The sequence below is a fragment of the Gadus morhua genome, chromosome 11 (genome assembly GCF_902167405.1).
Source record: "Gadus morhua chromosome 11, gadMor3.0, whole genome shotgun sequence".
In the NCBI taxonomy this organism is placed as follows: domain Eukaryota; kingdom Metazoa; phylum Chordata; class Actinopteri; order Gadiformes; family Gadidae; genus Gadus; species Gadus morhua.
In genome coordinates this window covers 30,526,240-30,540,415 of record NC_044058.1, presented here as the reverse complement: position 1 = coordinate 30,540,415, position 14,176 = coordinate 30,526,240, and the positions used below count along the sequence as shown (strand labels likewise).

The 14,176-nt window shown below is 46.5% G+C and overlaps 1 long non-coding RNA gene across 5 annotated transcripts; it reads right to left on the bottom strand.

The window, feature by feature from the left end:
* Window positions 1–339: 339 nt before the first annotated feature.
* LOC115554124 (uncharacterized) lies at window positions 340–14,114 on the bottom strand. 5 transcript variants are annotated; one of them, XR_003978553.1, is made up of 4 exons: window positions 13,983–14,114; window positions 1,412–1,461; window positions 573–795; window positions 340–479 (listed from the first exon to the last, which is right to left on the bottom strand). It is a non-coding gene; the product is annotated as an uncharacterized LOC115554124 (long non-coding RNA). The 5 variants fall into 5 exon arrangements; XR_003978554.1 differs by having other exon boundaries at window positions 573–792; XR_003978555.1 differs by lacking the exon at window positions 13,983–14,114 and adding an exon at window positions 2,939–3,129.
* Between the last annotated feature and the right edge of the window lie 62 nt (window positions 14,115–14,176).

Below are 14,176 nucleotides of genomic sequence, written 5' to 3'. Positions count from 1 at the left end.
GGGAGGGAGGATCCCTTCCTGATTCTGGTGAGGGAGGATATTCTTTATCAGCGGCAGGCGGATGAGAGGAGAGAGGTGGAGTCAAGATAGCGGTTTGACCGTTTTTTCTCTCCTTGATCGTTTGGTTGAGAGGCGTGAATGAATGAACGATGGTATGTGTGTGTGTGTATGTATGTATGTCTGTATGTATGTATGTATGAATGAGATCCAATCAGTTATCTATAAAAATAAATACATGTTTATCAACACTTTCTTTGTCTTTTTTCCCCCTGCATAATTAATAATCAACCATACTGTAAATGTGATGCATAAATTAAGTTCTCAGACAATTTCACTTAGTTTTACAAAAATGTAATTGATTTTTTTAAATAAAGAGGATTCGATCAACCACAACAAAAAACACATTCATAATGGATAAAAGTGATTAAATAATATAAAAAAAATGTATGTTAAAATGTATGTCTTGGTCCGGTCACAGGCTGTGGAAAGAAGGGAGATCTTTAGGTTAGTACTGAATCTGTGACACGGTCAGATGACATCCCTATGTTGGTTGTCATATTTATCATATTTACCAGAACAAAGTAGTCGTGGTCCTGTGGAGCCACTTCAAGAGGGGTAATGGCATTGGCCAGTGCCGCACGCCAAGGAGCTCCACTCTGTGACTCCGTGCCACATTCTCCTTCAAGAGGAGGGTCATCTCCCTCCAGGGCCCCATCCTCCACTGGGAGGTCATCGCCCACACCAACGCAAATGTTGTGCAGTACTGCACACGCAGTTGTTGGGCAAAATAACCTGCTGAGTACATCACATGTACATTATAAATATAGCTAACTCCTACCCTAGCCTGATGAGCACATCACATGGCAGTCACCTTACAATATAGTCAACTTTTAACACATTGATGAGCACATCACATGGCAGTCACCTTACAATGTAGTCAACTTTTAACACATAGCACACACATGAGAATATAGTCAGGTCAAGGCCGGAGCCAGGGCCCCATTTCTCCTCCAGGCACATGGTAGACACTCAGACAATGCACCAGTCATCCTCAAGAACGGGAGGGCCACAACAGGAGATACTCTGAAGCTCTCCCCCGTGAGGAGGAACACAAGAAGATACACATGCATATACTAGTGCCTGGGAGCCAAGGTCAAGCAATAACACACAGAACCATACACATCTCAAACGCACACACCTCATCACGAGGAAGATACAGCATAAGACTGTATCACACAGAGACTCTTCACCTTCTTCTGAAGCAGACCTTCCACGGAGGCGAAGCTCCGGACGAACCATCAGCGCTGATTAGGGACTTAGACATATTCGATTTCTCACGCTTATGACTCTGTATAACCGTTGCCACTTTACTTAATAAATCCAAGGTCCTCGTGCCGACAGACTTTATTACCTCTCCGTCTCATTTCATCTGGTCCAGTAACTAGACAGACCAGTCACCACCTGCACAAGGAAAAGTTTTAAAAAGACAAACAGGAACGTAAATGTAAATTAAGGTGTAATAATTAGGTTAATCCATAAAAGTTTTTTACAACTATAATGTACAATAACAAAGTTAAACAGACAAATATGGATAATTATGGAATTACCTATACCTTTAGAACAAACTCACTTTGTACTTAAAGTGCCTCTAAAAAGATGCACCTGAAGCGGGTTTTCATCATCCCAAAGGCACGCTCAACAATGGAGCGGGCCCGAGAGTGATGAGTATTAAACCTTTGCTCTGCCATGCCTCCGAGTGGCCGCTTATATGGTGTGATAAGGGCCATCGGCTGTGTAAGGGTTAGGGTTAGGGATATTGAAATAACACGAAGATCTCCCCACATCGTCCGACGACTTCGCAGTTAGGATAGAGGTCCAAGGCAAGGCACTGGCCGGCGCTTGTTATTCTTGGTCTTAATGTCCTCATGTACTTTGATCCGTTCTTTAGAATGAAGTAGTTTTCGTTTTCCAGTTTGGATTTTTTCAGGTTGGTACGTTATTCGTATTGTAGTGCGGTTCTTTAATGTTGGCATTTTTGGGGGGTTTTATTCAATGTTTTTTGTACAAAAGATTTTACTTTTTCTTTTAAAGTTTGGTTTATATTATTTTGAAAAATCTCTTCAAGAAATGCAGGACATGTCATCAGTTGTGGTCCCCGGGATCATCGAGTGTTTCGGCCGTTATCACAAGACACTCTCACCCGAGGGTGGCCCCCCCCGAGGTCGATCAACTCTCGGGAATGTCCCATAATCCATCAAGAACTTTTTATTTTTATAAAGTTTCTATGGTTGGTTTAACTGTATAGTTGTTTAAGTATTTGTCATCATTGTTATCGTTTTGTTGTTTATTGTTCTTTGTTTTTTAAGGTGGGATAGATTTTTCGTTAGTGCTCCTCAGTTTGTATCAGGATAGGATAGATTTCTCGTTGTTCGTTTGGTGTTAAGATGGGATAGATTTTTCGTTAGTGCTCGTCGGTTGGTTTTAAGATAAGATAGATTTCTCGTTGTTCGGTTGGTGTTAAGATGGGATAGATTTTTTCGTTAGTGCTCCTCATTTGGTACCTCATAAGGCTAAAGGTTAAGGTTAGGGGTCGGGATAGCCACTCGGGTTAAGGTTAGGGAATAAGGTTAAGGTTAGGATTTAGATAAGTGGTGGGGATAGCCACTCGGGTTAAGGTTAGGGAATAAGGCTAAAGGTTAAGGTTAGGATTTAGATAAGTGGTAGGGATAGCCACTCGGGTTAAGGTTAGGGAATAAGGCTAAAGGTTAAGGTTAGGATATAGATAAGTGGTAGGGATAAAGTCTAAAGAAAATTGTTACATACACTGCATAACCCCAGGAAATGTTAAAACAATTACAAAATAACCTACACCTCATACATAGCATAGCATCAGGTAATTTAATATCGTTTAGTTTTAAATAATGCAAGAAAAACGTACCCCAGAGTTGTCCTTCGCCTTCGTTGGTCATTTTGGTATGATAGCTATGAAATCGAAGAGAGGGAATAGTATCTGAAGGTGCGAACACACCAAGCGCGTACCTCGCGTACTATGTACGCGAGGTACGCAGCTAAAATGTTGCTTGACCATTTTGTGTCAAAAATGGTCCTACGTACGCAGCTACGCGCCTGTGGCTGCGCTGGATTTAGGAGTCCGAGGAAGGAAACCCAAACGCCGCCGTGTTTGGGTGCATGATAGAGCTTGGATCGGGTTAGATTAAATAAATCTCGGATATAAATAACAATAATCGGGTTAAATAACTTCACATGGTGTGTCTGGTGTGTTTCCAGCATTCGTAGTGTTGATCGGCAGAGAAATAGTCCGCCAAGACGTTGAGGTTGCTTAGCAACCAGAGACTCTGTCCATGCAAGTGAACGGAGCGTTCACTCTTCGTCATAACTATCAAACCAAACATCCTTCACATTCACCGAGTGAACATTATGAAAGTAAAATGCACATTTCTCGCTAAAAATGTTTCCATAAACGCATTTAATGGCGTAACTATGTTACTATTTCCACCCAGAATAAAGAAAGATGTCGGCCGTATGCTTCTGTGCAAGGGTCACTACTCTCTGCCAGTGACGTCGGGTCAAGCTCCACGCTGATTGGCTATTGCGGCTAAGTATCACACGTATGAGCGTAAAAAGTTCAATTTTTTGAACTCCTCGCGTACGCGCGTATATGTACGCACGTGTATATATACGCGCCTCATACACCCCATACGCGAGTAAAATGTTGCTTGGTACGCATGATACGCGTGTACACACCTCATACGCGCGTAAAACAATGGTTCCCTATGGAAAAATTGCCGATTTTATACGCGTCTATACGCGAGGTACGCGCTTGGTGTGTTCGCACCTTAACGTGTGTGAGAGAAATATAGTAGAGCTACTTCGAGATGCAGGCTCTCTGCGGGTCTGGCTATGTGTTCTGCCCTCCAATTTCCCTGTCGACTTTTATAGGGTCAAGTGGGCGTGGCCAACGTGACGTAATGGTTCCTCCCTCCTCGTCTGTTTAATGGTGTTTGATCCCGCTTCCTAGTGGCTATGTGAGGGTTATGCAATTTGTGCGTTAGATCCTGCTTCCTAGTGGCTATGTGGGGGCAGTTTATGTGCTTAAAATCCGTGACAATATCATTCTAAATATATACAAAATGGTTTTAGGGAATAAAGCTAAAGATTAGGTTTAAAATCGAACTTTTTTAATTTTAAATGTTGAAGGGTTTAGGTTTAGAGAGAGTGAAAAGAATGGGGGATAGGGAGGGTGGGGAGTCAGAGGTAAGGAGGCGTGCGATGTCTGTAGCTACATCCTCCCCTGCCTTTCTGGGCATCTCTGAAATCCTATTCACATCTCAAACCCAGAGGGCAGAGGGGTGATAGGACGTTGAAGGGTATAGAGCAGGGGTCGGCAACCTTTGTGACATGGAGTGCCAGTTTGAAATTTTCTTCTCATCTAGTGTGCCATTATCAACAATAACGCAAAGTTAAATTATGTCACAATTTTTTTATTTTTTCCAATATACCTGGAATTTTATTCTCAACAATAACAGTATCTGTATTCTTAACAAAATAGCCACATCAATATTTCAAAGACTGAAAAACAGCTACACATTTAAACTAAAACTAGTGTAGGCTGAGGCAACATCAAATTATCAGATGCCTACCAGACAGTCAGTGTGATCCCTGGCTTTTATCAACAATAACGCAAAGATAAATTATGACACAAAATACATTTTTCTTCCCAATATACCTGGAATTTGATTCTCAACAATAACAGTATCTGTATTCTTAACAAAATAGCCACATCAACATTTCAAAGACTGAAAAACAGCTACACATTTGAACTAAAACTAGTGTAAGCTGAAGCAATATCAAATTATCAGATGCCTATCAGACAGTCAGTGTGATCCCTGGCCCTGCTTTGCTTGACTGAGCTCTGTGATCTGTGGCTTGTAGTTAGTTAGGCCTACTTTGAGTTGCAAACATGCCTCAGAGTGCTCCGTTGTTAACCTCCTTAATAAATTCGCCATCTGTAAACGGCTTCCCATGCTTTGCAATGCAATGCGCAATGCGATAACTTGCTTCTGTCCCGTGATCTTTAGCAGTGGTAAAATCCTTGAAGGAGCAAGCTTGTTTTTCATATCTGGACACAGCACGTTTGATTGACTCTAAAGGCCAATCTCCACCGGAATCGGCACGGAAGCGCCACGGCAGCGAAGCGGCTGTGTTCCGTACTGCAATCCCCACTGGAAGCGGCACGGACACGTTCCGACAGATGGCTCAAGACGTGCATAATTATAATAAGTGTTCATACAATATTATTCACAAGTTATATTCAAACCATATATATTATAATATACATTATAATATATATATATGTATACATAGGCCTACCTTATAATCAACCATACACATTACCCATTAAATACGGTAGACCTATGATTGGTAGGCAACGTCCACTCGCGACACTGGACTTGCGAGGTATCGACGCGGACTTTCAATTCTTCTTTGCCACTGATTAGCTATTGATACCATACCCTAGATAGACTGTATAATATTACAATACCCTGTGAATTGCATAAGGATCGATGTGAGCGCAAAGGCAAACTGATTGGCTGTAGTCGTGTTCTGAGACACGGCAGCGAACCGGCAACTTTCAGAAATAGAAGAGGCAAGTATCGTAAACGAAGTGCCGGTTTGGGGACGGTTCCGTGCCGTGCCGGTGCCGTATCCAGTGGAATAGCCTACGTTCACTTTAATGGTTTCTATTATTTTCGGCGAGCGATTCGCTGCCGTGCCGCTTCCGTGCCGATTCCAGTGGAAATTGGCCTTAATTAGTCTGCTTGGTCTTTGAAGGTCTTCTCTTGCTTCGTCTCAAAATGACGCAAAGGTACGCTGGAGTCCGAGGTAGGAAACCCAAACGCCGCCGTGTTTGGGTGATAGAGTTTAGATCGGGTTAGATTAAATAATCTCGGATATAAATAACAATAATCGGGTTAAATAAATTCACATGGTGTGTCTGGTGTGTTTTCCAGCATTTGTAGTGTTGATCAGCAGATATATAGTCCGCCAAGACGTTGAGGTTGCTTAGCAACCAGAGAATCTGTCCATGCAAGTGAACGGAGCGTTCCCTCTTCGTCATAACTATCAAACCAAACATCCTTCACATTCACAGAGCGAACATTATGAAAGTAAAATGCACATTTCTCGCTAAAAATGTTTCCATAAACGCATTTAATGGCGTAACTATGTTACTATTTCCACACAGAATAAAGAAAGATGTCGGCCGTATGCTTCTGTCCAAGCTCACTACTCTCTGCCAGTGACGTCGGGTCAAGCTCAACGCTGATTGGGCAACGCGGCTAATCGTCATGCGTAGGAGCGTAAAAAGTTCAATTTTTTGAACTCCGCGCGTAGGTGCGTTAGGTGCGTATATATACGCAGCTCATACGCGGCTAACGCGGCTAAAATGTTACAATGGAAAAATTGCCGATTCTATACGCGTCGTACGCGGGTAACGCGGTTGGTGTGGCCGTACCTTAACACTTGACGTTCTGCACACAACATTCTCACAGCATAAAATGCACACAGCACGGTCCTTCACAAATGCAAAACCAAACTCTTGTGTCCAGCAGCACTGGAATGGCCTAGTTTTAGCTGCAGCGGGTGTGGCCATTGTTCACAATATCACGCTCTGTCATTAATTTATGTCAGCACGAAGACGGCGGACAGTGCGCTTGAATTTCAGACAATTTGATCTGAAATTCTCCCGCTGCAACCTGACCAATGGCCACACTCCAACATCAAATCCAGTGGTGTCCTCCGGGTCCTAGTGCCGGCAGACAAAAGCCGGCTTTTATTTTTATTTATTTTTAAACGGGACAGATAAAGTGAGTATCGTAATAACACTGAGGTGCCGTGCCAGTGTTTATTCTGCGGCGTGCCAACCGTGGCACGCGTGCCATAGGTTGCCGACCCCTGGTATAGAGCTAGAGAGAGTGAGAAGAGTGGGGGTAAGGGAGAGTGGGGAGTCAGAGGTAAGGAGGCGTGCGATGTCTGTCCCTACATTCTCCCCTGCCTTTCTGGGCATCTCTGAAATCCTATTCACCTCTCAAGCCCAGAGGGCAGAGGGGTTGATAGGGTGGTAAAGGGTATAGGGTTAGAGAGAAGGGTGGAGGTTAGGGAGTTTTCTAGGTCGGTATTTGTTTGTTTCTTTTTAAGGTTGGTGTAGGGTCAAAGACAACTTGGGTTCAAAAAAGACCAGGCTCTGGCTGGGTTAGGTATATTGAAATATCACAAAGATCTCCCCACGTCGTCCGACGACTTCGCAGTTAGGATAGAGATCCAAGGCAAGGCACTGGCCGGCGCTTGTTATTCTTGGTCTTAATGTCCTCATGTACTTTGACCCGTTCTTTAGAATGAAGTAGTTTTCGTTTTCCAGTTTGGATTTTTGCAGGTTGATACGTTATTCGTATTGTAGTTTGGTTCTTTAATGTTGACAGGGTTAGGGTTAGGGTTAGGTTGAGTAAGTGGCACTCAACCATGTGCCGCACAGCGGCACATGGTTGAGTGGAGGGCACGGGCACAAGCAAATATATTAAAATAATAACTTTGGCTAATAAAATAATATAATAAAGTAGTATAATAATAATAAAATAATGGAAATAGAAAGGATAGAGAAAGTGAATAATAATAATAAAATGGTTGGGGTAAGGGGAAGAGCTATAACATAAATCAGAAAAGGTTATGGTTAGGGAGGAGGTGAAGAAGGTTATGGTTAGGAAGGAGGTGAAGAAGGTTATGGTTAGGAAGGAGATGAAGGGGGTTATATTTAAGAAAGGATATGGAGAGGGTTATGGTTAGGGAAAGAAATGGAGGGGTTATGGTTAGGAGAGGAGACACCCCCAAACCCAAACTCAGCCCTAATCCAGCATTTTTCTTTTTTAAGGTGTGGGTGATAAGTGTGCATGTCTCGCCTAAGCAGGACACGGTCAGGAAGTGACGGTGTGGAGATAAAGGTAAAACCACGTTCGAGAACTTCACACATGAGTTATGGGGTAAGGGGACAGAGCTATAACATAATCAGAAAGGTTATGGTTAGGGAGGAGGTGAAGAAGGTTATGGTTAGGAAGGAGGTGAAGAAGGTTATGGTTAGGAGAGGAAATTAAGGGGGTTATGGTTAGGAAAGGATATGGAGAGGGTTATGGTTAGGGAAAGAAATGGAGGGGTTATGGTTAGGAGAGGAGACACCCCCAAACCCAACCTCAGTCTTAATCCACCATTTTATTTTTTAAGATATAGGTGATAAGTGTGCATGACTCGCCTGAAGCAGGACACGGTCAGGATAAAGGTAAAACCACGTTGGAGGACTTCACACATGAGTTACGAAGGGGGGCGAGGACCACCATCATTTAGGCCCAACGGTAGCGGTAGATTCAAGTCTGAAAATACACCTTCTCTCCGCTGACCTTCTCCGGACCAGAGTCCAACCTAGATTGGTCTCCAGGCAAGAGAGGGAAAAGCTGGAAATATCCTCATCATCATCCTCATCGTCATCCGCTTATCCGGGGTCGGGTCGCGGGGGGAGCAGCTCAAGCAAGGGGCCCCAGACTTCCCTTTCCCGGGCCACATTGACCAGCTCTGACGGGGGGATCCCGAGGCGTTCCCAGGCCAGTGTTGAGATATAATCTCTCCACCTAGTCCTGGGTCTTCCCCGAGGTCTCCTCCCCACTGGACGTGCCTGAAACACCTCCAAGGAAGGCGCCCAGTGGGCATCCTTACCAGATGCCCGAACCACCTCAGCTGACTCCTTTCTAAGTAAAGGAGCAGCGGCTCTAATCCGAGTTCCTCACGGATGGCTGAGCTTCTCACCCTATCCCTAAGGGAGACGCCAGCCACCCTTCTGAGAAAACTCATCTCGGCCGCTTGTACCCGCGATCTCGTCCTTTCGGTCATCACCCAGCCCTCATGACCATAGGTGAGGATAGGAACGAAGATCGACCGGTAGATCGAGAGCTTTGCCTTGCGGCTCAGCTCTCTTTTCGTTACAACGGTGCGGTAAAGCGAACGCAATACCCGCCCCCGCTGCTCCGATTCTCCGGCCAATCTCACGCTCCATAGTACCCTCACTCGCGAACAAGGACCCCGAGGTACTTGAACTCCTTCACCTGGGCTAAGGACTCATTTCCTACCCGGAGTAAGCAATCCACCGGTTTCCTGCTAAGAGTCATGGCCTCAGATTTAGCGGTGCTGATCCTCATCCCAGCCGCTTCACACTCGGCCGCCAGCCGATCAGTGAGTGCTGAAGGTCACAGGCCGATGATCCAATGAGGACCACATCATCTGCAAAAAGCAGTGACGAGATCCTCAGACCACCGAACTGCAACCCCTCCCCACCACGACTACGCCTCGATATCCTGTCCATGTATATCACAAACAGGATTGGTGACAAGGCGCAGCCCTGGCGGAGACCAGCACCCACTGAGAACGAAACTGACTGGCTGCCGAGAACACGAACACAGCTCTCGCTTTGGGAGTACAAAGATTGGATGGCCCTGAGGATAGACCCCCTTACCCCATACTCCCGCAGCACCTCCCACAGTTTCTCCCGGGGGACCCGGTCATACGCCTTCTCCAGATCCACAAAACACATGTAGACCGGATGGGCATACTCCCAGGCCCCCTCCAGGATCCTTGCGAGAGTGAAGAGCTGGTCCGTAGTTCCACGTCCGGGGCGAAAACCGCATTGTTCCTCTTCAATCTGAGGTTCGACGATCGGCCGAACCCTCCTTTCCAGCACCTTGGAGTAGACTTTACCAGGGAGGCTGAGAAGTGTGATACCCCGGTAATTGGCACACACTCTCTGGTCCCCCTTTTTGAACAGGGGAACCACCACCCCGGTTTGCCACTCCTTTGGCACTGTACCCCGACTCCCACGCGATGTTGAATAGGCGTGTCAACCATGACAGCCCCTCAACACCCAGAGCCTTTAGCATTTCTGGCTGGATCTCATCAATCCCTGGGGCTTTGCCACTGCGGAGATGTTTGACTACCTCAGTGACCTCCACCAGGGAAATTGACGACGAAACACCATCAACCTCGAGCTCTGCCTCCAACATAGAGGGCGTGTTATTCGGATTCAGGAGTTCCTCAAAATGTTCCTTCCAACGTCCGACGACCTCCTCAGTTGAGGTCAACAGAGTCCCATCCTTACTGTACACAGCTTGGATGGTTCCCCGTTTCCCCCTCCTGAGGTGCCGGATAGTCTTCCAGAAACACTTTGGTGCCGACCGAAAGTCCTTCTCCATGGCCTCTCCGAACTTCTCCCACACCCGCTGCTTAGCCTCCGACACGGCAGCCGCTGCAGCCCTTCGAGCCTGTCGGTACCCTGCAACCGAGTCAGGAGTCCTCCAGGATATCATATCCCGGAAGGCCTCCTTCTTCAGGTCGGACGGCTTCCCTGACCACCGGTGTCCCACCACGGTGTCCGAGGGTTACCGCCCCTTGAGGAGCCTAAGACCCTGAGGCCACAGCTAGCCACCGCAGCTTCAGCAATGGAGGCTTTGAACACCGCCCCACTCCGGCTCAATGCCCCAACCTCCACAGGAATGCCAGAAAAGCTCCGCCGGAGGTGTGAGTTGAAGATACCTAGGACGGGGGCCTCCTCCAGACGTTCCCAGTTCACCCGCACTACTCGTTTGGGCTTACCAGGTCTATCCGGAAATTTCCCCCATTCCCTGATCCAACTCACAACCAAGATGGTGGTCGGTTGACAGTTCCGCCCCTCTCTTTACCCGAGTGTCCAAAACATGCGGCCTCAGGTCAGATGACACGATCACGAAATCGATCATCGATCTTCGGCCTAGGGTACTCTGGTACCAGGTACACTTATGAGCACCCTTATGTTCGAACATGGTGTTTTGTTATGGATAATCCATGACTAGCACAGAAGTCCAATAACAAACGACCGCTCGGGTTTAGATCAGGGAGGCCGTTCCTCCCCACCACGCCTCTCCAGGTGTCTCCATCGTTGCCCACGTGGGCGTTGAAGTCTCCCAGCAGAACTACGGAGTCCCCTACTGGAGCCCCATACAGGACTCCATTCAGGGTCTCCAAGAAGGCCGAGTACTCTGAGCTGCTGTTTGGTGCATATGCACAAACAACAGTCAGAGTTTTCCCCCCTGCAACCCTTAGGCGCAGGGAGGCGACCCTCTCGTCTACCGGGGTAAACTCCAACACCATGGAAATATCATGCCTGGCAAAATGGCGCGTACAATAATTTTGTAATCGTCCCCCTCTGAATGTGGTAGATATGTTGATAAAGTCTTTGTTTAATAGTGGCACCTGTTTCACCCACATATATGGCTCTGCATTTCTTGCATTGGATAGCATAGACAACGTTGGTGGAAAGCAGCGAGAAGGTCTGCCAGATGGGGGCGCCAGCTCGCAAGTTAAAGATATATTTTAGGTCAGTAAAATAGGGATCCAAGGTAGTACGTATTGTCTTATTTAGTGCTGTATGGACCAGCATATCTTTTAAATTTTTGTTGCGGCGATATGCCATGATAACTTTAAAGGGTGCAAGTGGAGTGGTTTGGAGTTTAACAGCGTTGAAATGCTGTTTGATGGCTTGGTGAAGGGGGCCTAATGAACGGGAAAATGTTGTAACAAGTGGAATTAATTTGTGATCTATGTTTTTGTCTTTTCCATAGAAGTTGGCCCCGGTCGGATGGGAAGAGAGCGGCTACTTCACGTTTGATGGTACGGAGAAAGCGTCTGGAGTAACCGCGGGGCCTAAGGGCCTCAAAAAGGGTCCTTGTAGCCTCCTCTACATGGTGAGGGAGAGAACAAATACGGTGAAAGCGGATAAGTTGGGATTGATAATAGAACTAAAAGTGGCCCAGTGGGAGGTCTCGGCACTCGCCGCTGCTTCCAACGGCCCTTACACTACCTGTGTTACCTCGACGACGTCTGGGGGGTGTGGCCTCACTCGAGATCCGAGTTCGACCTGTTTCTCGTCACCCTCAAACGTGCACGACCCTTCGATCTCGCTTAAATCGTGTATTAGCACCTCTTCCGTCGATTTTCTAGACACCACCACCTTTAAGGGCCCTCTGTTTCCTTCTAAACTCACGCTGGACGTCAGAGTCTTTTTCAAGGCCACCGACACGCACGCTCTTCTGCACAGGTCTAGCTTTCATCCCAAACACACATACGCGGGCTTGCTCAAGTCGCAACTCCTGCGCTTTTCCAGGATATGCTCGGAGCATTCGGATTTCATGGACGCGGGCTTTTAAGGTGCTTTTCACAGCCTTGGCCGCTAGGGGGCTACTCACGCTCACCAAAGGCACTCGGGCCCAGAGACCCAAAAAACTGTGTCTATCTCATTCACTGTCCTTACGTGCGAGGTCCAATACGTCGGTGAGACCCGCATACCCTCCTTACTAGGTTCACGCAGCACCGGTATAACGTAAGACACCAAAAAGACGCACACATTCCGCTAGTCAGGCACTTCATCCAACATGGCTGGCCTGCCCTGACAGCGACGGTCCTGGAAGCCAATCCCGTCTGGTCCATCGCCATGAGACGCAGAGCGGAGCGTCTCTGGAAGGACAGACTGGGGACAATACAGCCTGCGGGTTTAAATGTGGGGGTTGGTCGTGGTTTCCGAACTGTTAATTGATGATGGCCCGTGCACTCGATGCCGCCGCCTACGGCGGCGTCATCTTAATGCTTGTACCTAACCCTAACCCAAACATTTTGCAGAACACTCCGTCACTCACCTCACCATCACCGGATTAGAGTCCGACCCCAGATGGACCACCCCACAACGCAGACGCATAGAGCACCAATGGATCACCCGTCTACATACACTTGCACCCACAGGTCTGAATGAGAAACTGTGAACCACAGCATACATTCACCACAACCAACATACACACATCTCCTATTACACATTTACTACACCCCCTTACACACCTGTTTTACACACATCCATCTTTTACCATCCATTACACTCCCAGCACTAAGTATCCATGCCACATTCACCTTACAGATCCATCATACACCCACTACACATTTATCATTCATAATACACCTGTTACACACTCATTACAGGCCTATTACAACCACCACGAACACTACCAAACTATCACACACCCACACTACAATCACACCACCATTACACATTATTACATATCCCTCCTTCAAATTACATCCATTTACATCCATTATACCTTCTACGCTTTCATCTATCATCCGCACACATCTTACATAAGCTACACCTATTACACCTCTTACACATTCATTATTCACAATACACCTATTACACATTCATCATCTATTACATATGCATTACACCCACTCCTCATCCACTACACACACAATCAACAAATACATATTTATTTACATCCACTCTACACATACAACCACCAGGTGCCCCCTCTCACACGGTCATGCCACACTTATTTACATTCACCACACATTTCACCCACACCTAGACCACACCTCACACACGGTACAATAGGCCAGCTGCAACTGCGACCACACAGTCCTCCCCAACCATTACCCTTTCACCTAACCCTAACCCTAACCCTAACCACTGTAAGCAGACAGTTTTAGGTTGAATTTCTTCAGTCATTTGTATGCATGTGCATTGTTTCCATACATTTGTCTGAATGTGCGCAGTGGAAGAGTGTTCCCAGATACCCCTGTGTCGATTTTTAGGCAAAATGTGTGTCCATGGCCTAGTACATCAGGTGGTCTCACGTTCAGTGTTGTGAAAGCCTCCTCTCTTGGTGGTTTTCTGTTGATGCTATGCATACACTTTTCACTGATTGTGATGCTGTGGAATTGTTGTTGGTACATCATATCTTCGTCTGAATTATTACAGTCAACAACATCAATTTTGGGTTCATGCTTTGGTCTGTGTCCTTCTCTTTATGACTGTTGTTTGTGCTGCTTGTTTTGTGGTGGAGGAGACTTACTTCTTCTTGTGCTGAAGTCTTGCTTTGATTGTCGTTTGTTCTTTCTACAGCACCTTGCCCAGTGCCCTTTTGCCCCACATGCAGAGGATTCATCATTCAATGCAGGGCACTGACGCGGTTCGTGGCTTCTGCCACAGTTCCGGCATGTTTGCCCTCTTTGTATTGCGTGTACTTTTTCAGAGTTGGATAATCCA